The following is an 18,781-nucleotide window of genomic DNA, read 5'->3' as shown; positions in this document are numbered from 1 at the left end:
CCTTATTCTATAGTCGTTTTAACAGCTGCTAAAGTTATTATTCACCTTATTTTTGCTGATATTACAGCAGACATTACGAAATCTTGACTGGAAGCAAAGATAGTCATGACAGTCTAACAGTTATTCAGCTGCAACAGAACAGAAAGCGAACATTGCTTCTCTCCAAAGAAAGGACAGGGGTTAAGCCACCGAAGATTTCAGTGTGCATTATTTAACGATTACACTTAGTCAGCAAATGCGAGCAGCATGCCAAGATGTCATGGACAGCAAAACAAAGTTAAAAAAAGAACCAATTGACTAAATATGTGAGAACTACAGTACACTGATACCAAGCCGATACTGCTAAGACTTCAACTCACAGGACAACACTTTGACTGATGAAAGTACCGAGAAGTGGAAGTACTACGTGTCCTACATGCTGACAAAACTTATCCTTTGCCGTTCTGAAAAGCCGCTAGGACCCAACTGAATGACTCACTGAAAAGGGAGCAAAATAAAGTTAATTTAAATCACAGTCAAGACAAGATTATATGTTAAACTTGCTACGATTATCCACCGCTCGAGAGCAAAGATGACCTCGAATGAGGAACAACACAGACCACTTTCAGTCTGTTTTCCTCCTATTAATCTGACCACTTACTCCTTGATCCGAAGATGAGGGTCAGCCATAAAATACATATTTCCGATTAGAATGGATCAACATAATCCCAGTTGAGAGGGAAGAATATACCAAGACTACGCTCCATTAATTTCATTATTTATTCCTGTAATTGATGTTCAAGACAAAGCAATTCTAGAGAAAGCAATTATTAGTTATTTTAATATAAGTTCCAGTGATAAGTTACTTCAACCTTTTCCTGAGAAAATATTTTCTGACAAGTCACACGCGCGAACAAATTCATACTTAAACTCACACACATATATATATAGTATATATATATATATATATATATATATATATATATATATATATATATATATATATATATACATATAAAGGTTTTTGCCACGAAGGAAAACAAACTGAAAAGAGAGATAGCCAAGCACTTTTGGTTTTAATGAAAAACCCTTCATTTATACATAGCCTCACGTTTTATATACTTCGTGATCAAGTTATTCATATATATATATATATATATATATATATATATATATATATATATATATATATAGTATACACACACACACACACACACACACATATATATATATATATATATATATATATATATGTGCTACTATATATAACAAATATACATACATGTGTGTACATATGTTTGTGTGTTTGCTCACTCAAGTGAGAATCCTGATGAAAAACGTTTATGTACCAAGAGAATAATTTTTCCGTGTACTTGACAATTTAATTAAGCTCAACCAATGATGCAGGAAAAAATATGCACGTTTTGTACAGTTGAAGGAAAGAGAGAGAGAGAGAGAGAGAGAGAGAGAGAGGCATTGGTCACATTCATTCTCTCCCCTTGCGTATTACTGCACATATTAGAGATTCAATTAACGCTTTTATTTCTTCTCAGTAATTAACAGAAGTACGTAATTAAGTAATTAACCTTTCCTAATTGATATTTGTACACGAATTATAACAACTGTTTTAAATTGTGTATGATTGTAAGAGTGTCCCATTGCCTCAGTGGAAAAAATTTCAATTTGATTCTCTAAATTAATAATCAAATAAAGGAGAATTGTCAAACTACCTTCAATGTAAATTGCTTTGTGACGTGAACTTAGTTACAACTTTGTAGCCTCTTGCGTTTGCCAGAACTCCCGAGTAGCGCCCTAAGCTTCACCATGCACAAACAAACAAACGCCTTTCTTCGATGGTAGACGATGTCGTACAAAACCAGCTTTGGCCATATCTCTTTAGTCTAATTTTTCATTTTATTTTGCATAAACTTCCCTGGTGTGTGCCTCGATCGTCATGCTGCGACAGTTTCTAAATCTTAAGAAGACGTGATTGAAACTTAACGGACACGATTTCCTAAGAGACCTCTCGAAAACAGCGAGACCATTAAATACATAACAAGCCATTTCCTTTATATATATATATATATATATATATATATATATATATATATATATATATATATATATATATATATATATATACGGCATCAAGTACACTTAGAATCTTCTCAACGTTTTTTTCTAGGGCTTTCGTAGTGAATCGAATCGATTCAATTCATGAAGAATCAACACGATTCATCACACTAATTTCAATGTAGCCAGGATGTAAACGGTTACACTGAAATTAGTGTGGCGAATCAAGACGAATCATGAATCGTGTTGATTCTTCATGAATTGAATCAATTCGATTCGTTTGGTGTAAACGCAGCCTTAGAAGGATATTATCTCAAGATCGGTAACTTTAAAGGAAGCACCGTTAGTTTTGAGCATGGCCCAATTGTGTTTTCAAATACTGGGCCGCAACTAGACTATTATTACTAAATACATTACAACGCTGGTATAACTTATACCCACCCTGTATAGGTATACAGTTCTGGTTTCCTTTTCCCTCCTTAACTTTGCATAGTCAAACCCTTCCTGTGGAATCCGAGAACCCACCTTCGAGTTTTATCTTCTCTCATTTGCCTTCTACCTCGGTGTCTGGTCTGCAAATGACGCAGTTTTCATCCATTTCCTCCTCATATACTAATCCTTCGCTAAGAGATGCCCTAACACACTTTGCCTCACCATTTTTCCTTTTCCACGTGTGCTCATGAAATCCTTCCTTAAGAATCCTGAAGTTCAAACCTTCCTGCCCACTGCTAAAAGCCACAACCACGCACCCTAATATAAGTATATATATATATATATATATATTATATATATATATATATATATATATATATATACACATACATACGTATATACGTACGCACATGTATACACATATACGTAGTTTTGTTGACAATACCCACGTGTCGTGTTCCATACTCGCAAATATTAATTTACAAATGCTACTTTATGCATTATGCACCTTGCCTTGAGAATAATAAACCCCGAAAAGGGAATTATGACTGATAACTACTTCTGACTGGATTCGAACCTGGGCCACAGATTTGGGAACAGCAATAAAAGGTTGACTTGTGTACGTGATCGTGTATGAACTAGGAAGAAGTCATGTCTGATATCACTAAAGGAATTCATGTGACATGGAAGCTGACGTGATTTAAATGATAGCCTGCAAAAAGAAAAGGAACAAATAACCAATATAAATCTATTCATTGATTTGTTCTGGGCATAAATCACTCAGAATGCGTCAGTGATTAGAAATAAACAGATTTATACTGGGATATGGCATCGTTCGTTCGGAACACTGGATTAAAACATCCCTAATGAAATGATCATTTATCTCAAATGAAGATTATAATCAATAATAATGAAATGAAAATATTTTTCTTTTGGTTTGGGTTTCTGAGGATATCATTGGTTTTTGGCGCACTAAAAAAAATAAATATAAAAACTGCTTTTATAGTCATGGAATCAAAACAGACTGCTGAATTTCAATGAGGATTAACTACTCGAATCTGGGTGCTATGTTTTGAGAAATAATGTCAAGGATATTGTTAAATGGCATGAGAGGTAAATAAAACAAGGGAATATGGATTAATGCAATACTTCTTCCTCTTGAATATGTAAAATTTCCGGTATTTTTACTTTAAGGTCAGAGCAGCCTGGATTTTGGGAGATTGAAGCTAAACAGTTCTACTATTATCATGAATGAATTTGTTAATTTTATGTCTCACAGTCACTACATTTCCCTGTATTTTGTTTTCCTTGTGGTGTTTGGCATGTAACATTTTTCCTTGTGGTGTTTGGTAAGTAACATTTTTCCTTGTGGTATTTGGTACGTAACATTTTTCCTTGTGGTGTTTGGCATGTAACATTTTTTGTGGTGTTTGCTATGTAATGGTAAGTAACATTTTTCCTTGTGGTGTTTGGTACGTAACATTTTTCCTTGTGGTGTTTGGGATGTAACATTTTTCCTTGTGGTGTTTGGTACGTAACATTTTTCCTTGTGGTGTTTGGGATGTAACATTTTTCCTTGTGGTGTTTGGTACGTAACATTTTTCCTTGTGGTGTTTGGGATGTAACATTTTTTCTTTTGAATCATAAGTGCTTTGAATAATTTTGTATTTATTTTTATCTTCCTTTGTTATGCACATTTCCCTTTGCTATTATTTTTTCAACTGAATTATTCAACAACATTATTTTTATGTGAGTAAATTGAAAAGTGCTGATTCTTTTGTTGTTATTCAAAGCCCCTGTTGGATCAAGAAGTAAGACATGTCCTCATGAAGCTCCAAATCTTGAATTGTTCAAGAGGGTCAGAAACTCAATCAATGCAGACACCCATTAGCATTTTATTGAGAGAGAGAGAGAGAGAGAGAGAGAGAGAGAGAGAGAGAGAGAGAGAGAGAATGAAATTCATGCGTTTTGTTGTCTTGAAGCACTGTTCTTACCCAGAGCCTGCATATTTATAGAGATTGCTGAAATTAATTAACCCTACAACTACAATGTGCTCAGGTTTGTAAGACCGATAGAAGTTCTTACTTGAGATACTCTCTACTCGCTCAGATAACAATCCAGACCAACATACTAAGAAAATGAACATATTCTGGCTAGAAAAGTTAAGTATTATCCTTATTTTACACTTCGTTTGTTCGAGCCAGACAATTGTCCTAAACAAATATTGACAAAAAAAATGGAAACATAAAAAAAACGAATGAACGTTAGGCAGCCCGTACTTTATATCATTATTGATTTTTCAAAAGTAAAAAAAAAAATGTATAGCATGCTCCATAAAAACACGTTATAACAAGCTAAACACGGTCACTCGAGTGTAGCGTCATAAAGGATTACAAATAGTCGAAAAATTCATTCGACTCTATATTTTGATGTGCGTTATTTTGTAGCCATACAATAACAGCATGGATAGCAGCCGGCATTCAGCGGAACTGCTCCATTTACCTGACAATGTTTTCCTTTGAAATTATGAAAAACGCTGATAACGCTACGCAATTTGCATTCGATGCGGCGAATTTCGAATAACATTTTAATATTTAATAGCATAGATATGTAATCTTATCGCAATATTCTTTTTAAAAATTGTTTTCTGGTCAAACTAAACAAGGCGCCCTTACCGCACAACAGACGGAAAGAATTGGAAACTGAGGAAATGGTGTGATTGAAGTTTATATGAAAATCTAATTTATTTTCACATCGAGACGAACATTTGATTACGAATTAAGTGTTCCGCGAAAAAAAAAAACTTCCAGCTACAATTAAAGATTTAGAGAGGTTCCCTTGTTTGGTTTAAAACGATTTAAAACCATCTTGCCAAATGAGATCTCGAAGGAATTTGCGTTTTCCTGTGAAATGAGCCCATCAGTTCTTCAGAGCAATTCAGTGGACCCCGAAGTTGTTATTGTTATTTTTTTTTCTAGCACACATTCTCTCCCTTCTCTCGAGGATTCCGCTCCAGATTTTCTGCGCATTCCCAGAATCCCGAGCACTCTCCGGGATACAGGGAATTGTGTCTCTTTTCCCGACAACAGTCACAGTAAAGAAGGGAAAAGACGTAAGAGTTGTAAGAACAACTCTCCATCAGGCGAGAAAAGTTGACAAATCCCACGAAAGTCTCCTTCGTCTTCCTTCCTTTCGGGATCGATTTTGTCATTTCCAGCGGGAAGTTTGTTTCTCCATCCAAACAGGAACACCATACTTTTCTCCTTCTCCCAAAAAATAATAACGCCATCTTCATCACTCTCGAGTAAATTGATGACCACTAATGTATCATCACCATCTGAGCAAGTTGCAGACTTTTGTCGTATCTAGATACTTCAAGCAGTATGATAGCTGGCATCAAGGTATTTTTTCCGAGTTGACGAAATGCATTCGACGACAGACAAATAGACAAATAAACTGTAATGGACGTTCAGAAATTATAGTAAGGAGTAGAGTGACAAATATTAGTCAAATCTTCAAAAGATAACAGAGAATTCCATCAGAAAGTAAGCATGTTTTCTAACGAGAATTACGCTTGTAAGTTAAACAAGCAGGCAAGAAATATAAGTAAAGCGAAGGCAGAAAAAATGCATTTAAATCTATTGAATAATGTGATTTTTGTTTCTATTTCCAACAAAAACTAATGTTCTAAAGGGTCCACAATAATGTAATTTTTAAGAGTTCGTGTAAACTTTATAAAAACTTTACAAAAGCTCTCGAGCCCTTCTCTGGCTTCATCTTCAGTCCAAATGAGCAATTTAACTTGCAATGTACTGAAGGTAGTTGACACCGGTATTTGTCAACAATTTGCCGGCCATGACTTTCGAAATTTTTACCTAAAGCCCCATTTAAGTAAACGAGCGACGCCATCTTGATGTTTGCCGAGTTACCTCTGTAAACGAACTGTCCATTTCCTGTGATAAATCCGCAAAAAATTTGTACCCATAGACGCTAGTACAGTTTCCTTTTCAACAGGGGCTCCCACCCTTTTTGACGTTCAGTACCCACTGGGTATTTTTATAGATACTGTGTACCCCTAAAAATTGAACGGTGAAGAATAAAACCAATGAAACTGATACTGTAATATCATTTTACGGTGAAATCTGTTTGTGTAGACGGTATAAGAATATTAACGGTAATAACTTCAAGATACTAAATAGGTAATTTATGCAATATTTTGCATTATATACACCTTTTCTTGCAATTATCCATAACGTCCAATAAACTAAGCGCACGAGGCTCACTTAATTCCTAACTTTAAGTATTATGATGCAACACATCTTTTCAAACCAGGTACGGGTACTACATATTACAGCCGCGGAAAATTCCATGCTAGTGAAAAATAAATGGTATTTATCTTACTCTTGATATAACTTGCGGAAAAGCTTTGCTTAAAAAAAGAAAAAAAAAAAACGCTACATTGCGCAATCTCAATGTTGAATTACATCATGTATGCGCAGTACTGGCTATTCTCTCTGATAAAATACCCCCTGAAGAACACAAGTGCACACTGGGCTACATGTACCCCATGTTAGGAACCCCTGCTTTACAACAACGGTAAACGCTGGCCGCCATCGGGACGTGTGCGGGGAACCTAGTGAATTTTCGGGACGGCAGTGAGCTAGATAATATTTAAACAATTAGTTAAACAATAGAATAAGGTTATGAATTGCGTAAATGTATTACGTATTCATGATAATTACTTTGAAAATCATCGTTGTTGTTGAAAAAGTAACCAGATTCCTGATACAAATTTCAACGCTTTCGCTGCGAACATTACGTGCTAATTTTCGCGTTTTCATAGTTTTTTTTTTTTTTTTTTTTTTTTTTTTTTTTTTTTTTTTTTTTACATACTTTACAGTGTAATACATATTGCATGCATAGTGTAAGTTTTGTAAAAAAAAAAATGATAATAACGGTATTTTACACAATAATTTTGGAATTAGGACCTTTATTTCCGTCTCGAATAGTGACGTGACATCTTGACTGTCGTACCAATCCTATATAAATTGTCATACTTAACTTTCTTGCAGACAGTGGTAACATTCATATGTACTACGTACTACACATTACGTGTTTGAGAAGTTTACCAGTCATTCATGTAATTGCTATAATGAAAATGCTGGCATAATATCTTGATTACTTCAAATTTTGTGTCGTTCTCTTTCGGATGTTTGTGGCAGCCAGATATACAAAAAGGCTGGAAAGTTGTTCCCGCCACAGTTTCGTTACTTTGATGGAGTGAAGTGCAGTAAACAACCATTCTCTCGTATTTTAAGTAGTATTTTGAGTGAAATAAGAGCAACAGGAGTATGTTGTGATGCCAGTAAGAGTAAAACCCCGGGATTACATGGTAGGAACGCATTTCAGTTCAACCACATGACCGCTGGGAATTCCATGTCTCACACTTTCACTAGTATAGGCCAATGTATAAAATACTCTCTAGGGCTGAGTATAGGCAACAAAATTTTGTTTTATTGTGCTGAATACAACTAAATTCTTGAGTAATATCGATAAGCAGTACATGAAGTGTATGCAATTAGTGTTAAATACACCGTTAAATGAGCGCTGGAAAGGATTCATTGTTATTAGGTGGAACGCCATATTGGATTCAAAACTGCCTTGAACACTTATTTTACGAAGACTTCACTTGCCTATTCCAGTTCCTATAGCTCATTTCGCTAATAAAACTTTAATCTTTTGAAAGGTTTGCTTAAAAATTTTTTTTTTTTTTTTTTTTTTTGCTGTTTCACCAATCAAACATTGAATGAAAAGGCGAATTTTCAACGATTGAATGTTTGCGGCCCGGTCATTTACCCTAGGCACACATGCCTTGTATAAAAGTACGCAAGGGAAATTGGCTCAATATAAACAATTGAATATCGATGGTCAGGACACTCAAGTCACTTCTGACGTACAAAGGAGGAGATGGAAGAAAGTCGGTGTGGTGGTATACCCTCTCTGATTGCATGCAGTTGCTGTTGCGCATCTATACTATGTTTTTTTTTTCATCTGTCCATCCGCTGTGGTGTTTTTGTATGGCAACACTGCGTCCCGGGCTTTAGATAGTTACATTCAGCTTACATTCAACGATTATAATAATACCCTATTTCGAATATTAACGGTGTAATTCGCAATACAGTCAATTATTAAAACACTTTTCAGTTGCAAATGTACGCCCAGATATCCTTTTATTTACCTAAAACTTACACATAACGTAACTATCTAAAGCCCGGGACGCAGTGTTACCATACAAAAACACCACAGGCAGATGGACAGATGAAAAAACACAGAGTATAGTTTCTTTCTTTGCGTCCTGCATAGCTGATGGATAATGCGCTGGTTTACTGATATATAGTTTACGGCCGCCGCCTATTTCTATATTATTACACCTTATAAAACTATACCTATTCTCGGAGTATTTTACATTTTAATTTTTGTTTTATGCAAAATCAATACTGTGCATCATCTGAACTTCATGCGCGATACCTATTTTAAATGATGAAAAAAAAAAAAAAAAAACTCGTACACGATCCGATATCCAGTCAGGTTTTTCAGTTGCAACTCCAGTTGACTACATTGGTAAATCTATCAAATCTGTCATTATCAATTTCTGGTAACAACTTTCCCAAACTGGGATGATTCCCATACCTAAACTATTAGTTTAGGAACAAAACAGGATTCAAGAATAGGCTAAAAATAAAAAATAAATCACAAGTACCTTAGTTCATAAGTTAGAAAAACCATATTAAGATAATAATATGATATCCGCATGAAAATACAAACTGAGAATTTATTACTTACGGTACAATCTTTATAACGAAGTGTTGAAGCAGAGTACAAAGAAATTAACTTCACACGTAGATATCACCACGAATACTATCAGACAGTGCTAGATCAAGTGAAACTGAAGTCAGAATTTTTTCAAAGTATTTGCTTCATGTGCAATACCACATATATTTGTAAAACAGGAAAGAAGGTATGGCGAACTCTTCAAACTTCTCTATGTAGTGAATTGTAGTCACATGTCACGCGATTAGGAGCTCACTCACGAGCGTTCCCTCACACCATCACCTCAGAACTCGTACTGACCGCCATCGGTGGTCGGTCCCGGCTTTATACGTTACGTTGAGTTAGGTGGCATACGGCACTAGACTCGGTCTCCATTCCCTCGATGTAAAGGATATATATATATGTATATATATTAATATTATATATATATATATATATATATATCATATATATATATATATATATAGATTTATATATATATATTAATATATATATATATATTGGGTTGAGCAGAAGGTAAACCAATCCCAGGTCATAAAAAGATTTATGTACTGTGGCCTCAAGTCTGCTGGGCGTTGTGGTTCAACGTACGAGTACATTACAAATCACAATTACAATGCAGAAAAAAATGGTTTGCTGCAAATTACTCAAGACACACACACACACACATACACACACACACACACACACACACTCACACACACACACACACATATATATATATATATATATATATATATATATATATATATATATATATATGCTTACGATAAAAGGTCCTAAGAGATACCAAAGGAAGCAGTTATTTTGCCATTGCGTTTATCGATGATTTAAAGTATTTATTCATCTGCAATCCCCGCGAAAGTGGTTACTCATTCAAGTTAACATTGAAATACATGGATTATTTGTAAAATGTGCAAGATAACATTTATGTTAAATTCAGATAAATTTAAGATAACTGATGAAATACTGTTAAAATTATAAAATATTGTATATTTTCTCTAATAAAAAAAAGTGATATCGTAAAAAGAAAAGAAAAAGAAAACATGTGACAGGTTTGTGGTATAATAACACTATACTAAAGGTATATAATTTACAAATATTTTGTACTTTTAGGTTGCCTTTTATGCCACCTACAATGTTTCGTGGCTTGTCTTACATGAAAGATATAGATTAAGTTCCCTTAGCATCATCCCATGATGTCCCATTACGGTTCCACGTTCAAGCGTTTGACAAAACACTCATGCTTTGCCCCATTTCATTTTTCATTTCTCCTTTCGCAAATTCCTTTCGGCATTTTTATTCATATCATGTTTACTTCCCATTTGTCTGCCATCTTAACAACCTCTTCATATTTGGCTTTTTATCGGTTTTAACAAGAACACACGCATATAAGACTACAATCTCTGGAAGGGGCAAATCCTGGAACACCTTTGTTAAAATTATACAAACTGATTTCCCATAAGTAAAAGCTTTCCCTAAAGCCATCTTCGACTGGAGCATAAAGGTCTAATTGATCATCATGAGCGGTGACAGATACTCTTTTAACCCTTCGGACGTATCTGGGAGGCCACACATCTCATTTTATGGCCATCAGGCAAGCAATGCAGGTGGCAGCCATGCCACTGGAACCATAAACAATCCATTGTCTCAGCGGTTCGGGAATCCGGTATAACTGGTGTAACAAATTTAGCGCGATTTTTCTCGTCCTGTGCAAGAAAATGATTACTGAAGCAGCGGCTACTGTTGTGCCTTCGTCTTGCAGCTATCATATCAACAATTATCTGTTCTGGACGAGATACTGAAAAAATACCACCTCTGTTGGAAGAAGTTACGCCACCCCCCCACCCCCTGCCCTAAATACGATGAAAACGATTAACAAATTATTGTCTCTCATCATATTCCTATTTTTCTATGTATATTTTCAGATATATAGCTAGATTTTTGTAGCGTAAACATGCAGCTCTTACCCTTGATTGAAATTACAATAAAACTTAATACTTGTCCGAAGACAAATCTTTATAAATGTTCAGTAACGAATGTTAGGAGAAGCCATAGTTTTTATTTTGCGTTCTTCTGTCACCCCTTTATCTATCTCTCCTTTTTCTTTGTATGCTTTCGTATTAATTTTATACGAAAGCTTCCTGTTTTCTGTTTTTTCCTAGGGTCCCTTCCACCCTCTTCTTGCAAGCTCATGACTGCCACCTTAACATTGCAGGAAAGATGATTTCTCTCTCTCTCTCTCTCTCTCTCTCTCTCTCTCTCTCTATCGTGCGCGCGCGCGCGGTGGGATTAATGTCACGACACCTAGCCTCACTTCGCAGTTGCCGTGGTAACTGGAGCGCACTCGCATACGCACGAACATAATACTGACCAGCGGGCATCGGCTTTTACGCTTCTAATAAAGCTTTCGAAATGTTCGGTAGATTGCTCTTGGTGTATTTAGATTAAAGCACGATGAATGATTCGCATGGAAAATTAATAGCTTACATAAGTGCAAGAATACACGGGTTCAAATGCATATATTCATATCTATATGTATGTGCATCAGTTCGCTGGCACTCAAACATCTTATTTGTTTTCTTTTTCATTTCTCTTTTGTACGCGACCATCCTATTTTATCGATCAAGTTCATATATTTTTGTACTGGTTAGTGAAGGAAAATTTAACCGTATTCTTACGAAAGAAATAAAAAAGATTTACGATAACGCGTATCATCGATATCCCTCAATGGGGAAGGCTTATCTGTTTCCAAACCAATAGGTGCTTGTCATATTCTGCATTGTCCCTTGGGTCTTTCTCTATCAGAGATATTCACAATGCACTTTATCATAATATTTCTCATTTCATTTGTATGAATACAATGGATCGTTCTTTGACTAATGAAAAGAACGCTTGAATATCAAATGAGCAAATAGTCTAATGAACTGCCTCGCAACGCTCTTTCTAAGAAAGGAAGATAAAAAGCTTCTCAATTAAGCCATTCAAAGTTAAAGGTTGTATTAATTAAGCCAACAACGGTTTCCTAATTAAACTTGTTCTTTTATAAACCTACACTAATAATTCACCTTACTGGTCAACATTAAGGTTTCCAAAGAAACTGTGCTGTTGGAATTGTACTGGAGGCTGGCTATTCTCTTTTTCAAATTCAAGTGGAAATCAGTGTTCATTACCGTTAACACCTTGGATGATAGCAACATGTGTGAGAGAAATTTATGTAGAATAACTGGAGATGATTGAAATAAGGAAAGGTAAATATCAAACGGTTTCATAAGTTTAACACAGAGCGCAAGAAAATCCCTTCAAGACTAGGTTACTATTATCGATAAAATAACATTGAGGCAAATATGGTCCTAATTACCTTCATACCTTGATATTTATATTTCTTTTGGCTTATTTTTAATCGTTAATATGACAGTACTGTAATTAAGGATTACTGTCCTTGTACTATGTATTAACTGATTAATCTTATAATAAATCGTAAATCACTTATCAATGCATGTGAATTGTGAAAACTTAAAAATCCACACATTTATCAAGTTCCCCATTTGCAACTGAGATCATTTCAAAGCACAGGAAAGTTTGTGAAAGCGGGAGGTGATATTTTCATTTTTGTGTGTGACTGTCTTTCTACGCAAGCGCTGATAAATACATCTCGAGAATGGACGACAAAACTCTGATGGAATTTGGTGGAATATGAATTTTGAAAGCCCCCTCATTAAGGAATATTGGTGGAATTTGATGAATCTCAAATTCTAAAGTGATTTCTGTATCCGTTTCAGCCATAAGAAATCGATACCACTCTCGCTCACATCTTATTTTTGCCTACGTCTTAACAACTATTCATTCCTGCTCCTTTCTTATTTTTTCGTACTATCATTATTAGCAGTAGTAACTCAGCCCATGGGATCAGATCATAAAACACCAAACAAGTTAAAGACCCGCTGAAAGGTTGTCCCAAGCCCTTGCAAAAGGCGAGGGTTAAGGTGATTGGACTAACGGAACTTGCAAGAAAATATTGCTCCTGCATTTTCGATGAGGACTCATAAGAAAATGACCCCCAGGTCTCCGGATCAAATTCAAGATAAATATAACGAAGGGAAACAAACAGAAGCTGCAGATGTTTTGAGAAGGAAAGCACATTATCATATCGTTCACAGGAGTTAATTAGGACGGAACAGGTGCAAAGAGAATAGGTTTAACACTGAGAAATTGCGAAACATCAGATTGGATTGCAAAGAGCAGAGGATACATGAGAGGTGATTAAAATGATCCTAAGAATAAATATAATAACCATGTTAACATCATATGCAGCACAAAAGGGCAGATAGGAAGAACAGATACCAGAATTTTGTCGAAGTTTATCAGATGCAACGGCAAACAACCGGAAGCAGAGGAACTGTATAGGCACAGGGTTAGTTTAGAGAATTTATTATAATCATTATTATTCAGAAGATGAACCCTATTCATATGGAACAAGCCCACAGGGTCCATTGACTTGAAATTCAAGTTTCCAAAGAATATGCTGTTCATTAGGAAGTAAGAGAAGGCAAAGTGAAATACAGAAATAATATCATGACTTGAGAGAAATACCACGAGGAAATAACAACCTGTTTTCGATTAGGGCCACAGATTCAGCATTTGAAGCACAATGTCTTAGAAGCCCAGAGAGAAGCTCCCACTCTGCGGTGAGAATTCCTTGAAACGACGGCCGAAATACCTTGACGTTCCTGGATTTTCCTTGACAACTATTCCATTATCCTTAATTAATTTCAATCATACCTTTAAAAAAAAAGTTGACTAAACTTAGCTAAGCATGCACGCCTTTTTGCATTACCTATATGGGCCTTGACGATTTAATGAAGTTTTTGCACATGAAAATTTTACAATACAAACTTTACAGAACCTCAAAGCTTTCCCAGCTACGTTTTCTTTCTTCACTCGTGATTTGAAGGCAGAATTGTCAACCACATGTCTCCGAATTTTGCTTAAATTCGTTCCCCCCCCCCCCCCCTCCCTCCACCCCCCGCCCTCCTCTCTTTCTCTCCACAGGTTGCACTTTTCCATGTCGCTCTTTATCCGTATCATAATAACTCTCAATCACTATTACTGATTTTATTAGTTGCCTCCAGGAAAAATCGTGATGAATTCTCCACCCCATTACCAAACAGCATCATCCTCACATTCAGTTATATCATCGAGATGCTTCTTAACAATGAATTTAAATCGACTCAGTAGCGTGGTCGGTATGGTGTTGGCGTGCCACCTCAGTGGCCCGCGTATTCGATTCTCGGGCTTTCCATTGAGGAGTGAGAGATGTGTATTTCTGGTAATAGAAGTTCACTCTCGACGTGGTTCGGAAGCCACGTAAAGCCGTTGGTCCCGTTGCTGAATAACACTGGTTTCATGCAGCGTAAAAACGCCAAACATACAAACAATAAATTGAATCATATAGTTGACTCATAAACAAACAATAAATTGAATCATATAGTTGAATCATAGCCAAAATATGCAAATGTTATCATTAGTAAGCATGGCTGCTTCACTGCGTTAGTGACTGATTGAGCTATTTAACAGCAACTGGACAAATAGAAGTAAAGGCTCCTTTTTGTGTGTGTGTGTGTGTGTGTGATGAGAGTATGTAATTTGCATCAATTCCTAATTGACCTAAGGTAGCACATCGAGAGCGAATTGTCACAGGTGACAGGGGCGAAATAAATATCATGCAGGTAGAAATACAATGAAATAGGTGCTACGAGTCGTAGTATACTTGTGAAATAATTAGAAGACACTCAGTATATATTAATAAGATGGAGTCTATAATGCTCCCTGATGTTAAAGATATGATTTAACCAGCAGTATATATTTGAGATTCTCAGAATGCATGATTATGAGAAAATTTTTAAGAAAATCATATTTTCATGAATATTTCTGAAACGTTAAAATTCCGCGTCATTTTCCGAAGAAACATAACATATTCTTGAAATTTTCTTTATTTAGTCAATTTCTTGAGATTCTCCTGGACGACGCTAAAATTCCTTGAAAGTGGAAACATCGGTTACAGCTGTTATTGCATGCAGACCTAAAACATAAGCTGACATTTGACAACGAAACCGTGCGAGTTGATAAGAACTCCATTCTTTTCATGAGTAGCATTTGTTAGATAACTATTAAAATAGAAAATGGCATTAGCAATTTATTGAAATGCTCTTTGGTGATCTATTTTGACGACTAGAAAGTGTGACAGGGAGTATGAATCAGCGAAACAAAAACTAATCACCTGATAATCATCGCTGCTGAAAGCCAGGAGTTTCTTTTTATTGTGAAAATGTGTATAAATATATAAAACTATTCAGAATTAATATAATTTTCATGAAGTTATTTTCACGTTACGTATGAATTTATAAGCCCGTAAACTTCTAATTCAAGTTACTTAAAATGAAAAAATGTGTAGGTAGGAAATCTTGCAAGTTAAACAGCTCTGCTGGTGAGTAAAAATTTTTGAACTTTCATAGGTGTTTTGTTAACATAGGTATTTTGCAAGAGACGAATATTTTTTCTACAGCATCAGTGGAAGATATATATTAAATATTAATTATATATACTAGCACTTTTTAACAGAACTTTCCTGACTTTATTAGTAATACAACAGAGTTTAACGCCAGTTTCCCGTCAGATTTTTATCTGTTTTAGTACTTTTATTCGTACCTATTCATAACATTTTTCATGAAGTTTTTTCGTGAAAGTACCTTCACAAACAAAGCCTTTCTTTTTTTTTATGTTTCATTTGCTGTATTTTTCATGATTAGCATTTTTGCAATGCTTGGCCAAATATACAGCCAGACGTGTTCATAGGAGGCAATCTCTCCAGGGTATAGAGGAAAATAGCCATCTGTCTGGGTTTACAAGGATTTGTTTTACGCCATAACTTTTTGGTCGCTTCGAAAGTTACCAAGCTTATTTTAGTTTACATTGAATCTCTCTCTCTCTCTCTCTCTCTCTCTCTCTCTCTCTCTCTCTCTAAACTCTCTTTCTCTTTGTGCGCGTGTGTGTGTCGACTCGATTTGAATAAATGTTATGGTACATGCATCCTCATGTATATTTAATAAAATTCAAACGTGAATAATAATTTTCTTCAATTTGCAATCATTCAGGCCGCCCATTGGTGATGCAGTGATTTCAAAAGATATCAGTGAACGTAATAATAGTTTTCAAACACGTGCAATTGTCAGCCGGGTCATAGGATGACTAGTTACAGACGAGAGGTAAAATGGAACTGGAATTTAGCAATAACTTGTGATAGTAGCTTTTTAATCTCTGAGAGGTCTCTTACTTATAATAAAAGACTGTCTAAGAACATTAAGGTTGCACTTAATACCTGATAATCTTCAGGCCCTAAGAACCAGATATGTTCAAAGAACGATAGACGGAAATAACATCTCTCCCATACGTGCAAATAGACCAGACGTGACGTTGATTGACAAAGTCAAGAAGAAAGTATCATTCATTGATGTCGCAATACCATGGGACACCAGAGTTGAAGAGAAAGAGAGGGAAAAAATGGATAAGTATCAAGATCTGAAAATAGAAATAAGGATATGGGATATGCCAGTGGAAATTGTACCCATAATCATAGGAGCACTAGGCACGATCCCAAGATCCCTGAAAAGGAATCTAGAAAAACTAGAGGCTGAAGTAGCTCCAGGACTCATGCAGAAGAGTGTGATCCTAGAAACGGCGCACATAGTAAGAAAAGTGATGGACTCCTAAGGAGGCAGGATGCAACCCGGAACACCACACTATAAATACCACCCAGTCGAATTGGAGGACTGTGATAGAGCAAATAAATAAATAAATAAAATAATAATAATAATATCTGAAAGAGAGAGGTATGAGATATTTAGAACCACGGTAGAAAGCAAACTGAGCAATGACGGAGGGGTTAGTGACTTAAAAGGTCGACTGCTTCCTCAGCAACATACACATTTATTAATAACTGATGCAAGCATTTTGGCTAAAATGTATTCCAGAGACTTATCTGTCTTCAAACTTAATCTCCCTATGGTAATCTCTAAACTTTCTGCTTATGGCTTCTCTCCTTTCTGCTGACCCCTTTATTTCTTCAGTTTTTATTTTTTTGCTTTATACCTGTTGTCTCCAACCTTCTGTGGTGATTCTCTGAGTCTCCTATTCTCTCCCTCCACTTCGTTATTGACAATATCCAGACCAGTCCTTCCACTCATGGTCATGATTATGTTCTGATGAAGCCCCATTTTCAGTTCATCTCTCACCAGTCCTATACTTTTCTTGCATTATCTTCTCTTTGTAGCCCCGGTAAAAAAAAGAGGACACCATCCATTCATATGGTAACTGAAGCTGCGTCCTATACGCATAAATCTACCTTCAGGGTTACATGAGGTCCGCACCATGTATTATTATGCTGCAGTGAAAGTATTGCCTTTGCTTTTGCCACATTTAATAGTTATTTACACTCGGCACAAAATTTCTTCAACATTTTTCCAGTAGATTTCGTTCTCTAAACATTATTCTTTTGACATACATAGTATATTTGGTGTAAACATTGGACCCCGTTTTTCTCATGGTTCAGTAATAGCGGCTTCATTCATTCTAGGATTTTTTTTTGTGGAATTTATTTTTCAATAAATTGAGGAAAATTCGGTATTTCACGAATTTTGTTTTTGTTGAGCAATATTCACTAATTATTATATTCTTAGGTTATTTTCGTGACTAAATACATTTATTATGATAAAAAATTATTAGCTAATTTTCAAATATCAATATTAAGGTTGACAAGATTAAATAATAAGATTAAATAATTAATAAATAAGGCTGTACCTGTATTAATACAGGTAATAAAAACGTACTACTTTTCAAATAATAAGCTTAATAAGATTAAGTGATAATACTATATTAATGATAGTAATACTGTACTTGTAATATATAATCGTAATAAGATTAATGATAACAGGATTAAATAATAAATCACAGAGAGAGACTCATGTGGAAAGAAACAGTTTTTTAAGCTTTGGCCGGTATAAAACCAGTTTTCTCCCCTCCAGGTTCAAGAGGGACCCCTTTACAGTACCGAAGAGACCTCCTTATCACAAACGCTGTTGGCTGCCGCTTAAACCAGTTTTCTCACCTGTTACAGATACATGCTCAGAAATTATACATATTGAAATGACATTAAAATGATACTAAAACTAAAGTGATATTGAAACGGTATGAAAATGAAATTAAAGTGTTGGCGAACGATAGTCTAAGGTATATTTGGTGCTTGAGCTATTAATAAGATAGGCAGTTATAAATATTTTTAGGGGGGGGGAAGTTTCCAATATGTCGCGGATTTTCGGTATTCCTTGGTGGCTGTGGTACCTAGGCCCTGAAAATAGGGGTCGATAAATCTTGACTATTTCCATTACGATTCTACACATTTTAAGAGGAC

The 18,781-nt window shown here is 35.5% G+C and overlaps 1 protein-coding gene and 1 pseudogene across 1 annotated transcript in view; both read right to left on the bottom strand.

Annotated features, from left to right (window-relative positions):
- The window catches only part of LOC135215136 (CCN family member 5-like), a 68,469-nt gene extending 58,878 nt beyond the window's left edge, over positions 1-9,591 (bottom strand). Inside the window, exon 1 of the mRNA XM_064249582.1 lies at positions 9,328-9,591. The gene's annotated coding sequence lies outside the window, so the exon portion shown is untranslated. The remainder of the gene's footprint in view (positions 1-9,327) is intronic.
- LOC135215884 (ras-related protein Rab-18-like) overlaps positions 1-18,781 on the bottom strand; it is a 45,290-nt pseudogene that overhangs the window by 15,766 nt on the left and 10,743 nt on the right.

This window comes from Macrobrachium nipponense, chromosome 5 (assembly GCF_015104395.2).
Source record: "Macrobrachium nipponense isolate FS-2020 chromosome 5, ASM1510439v2, whole genome shotgun sequence".
NCBI lineage: Eukaryota > Metazoa > Arthropoda > Malacostraca > Decapoda > Palaemonidae > Macrobrachium > Macrobrachium nipponense.
This window is presented reverse-complemented; position numbering and strand designations above follow the sequence as displayed.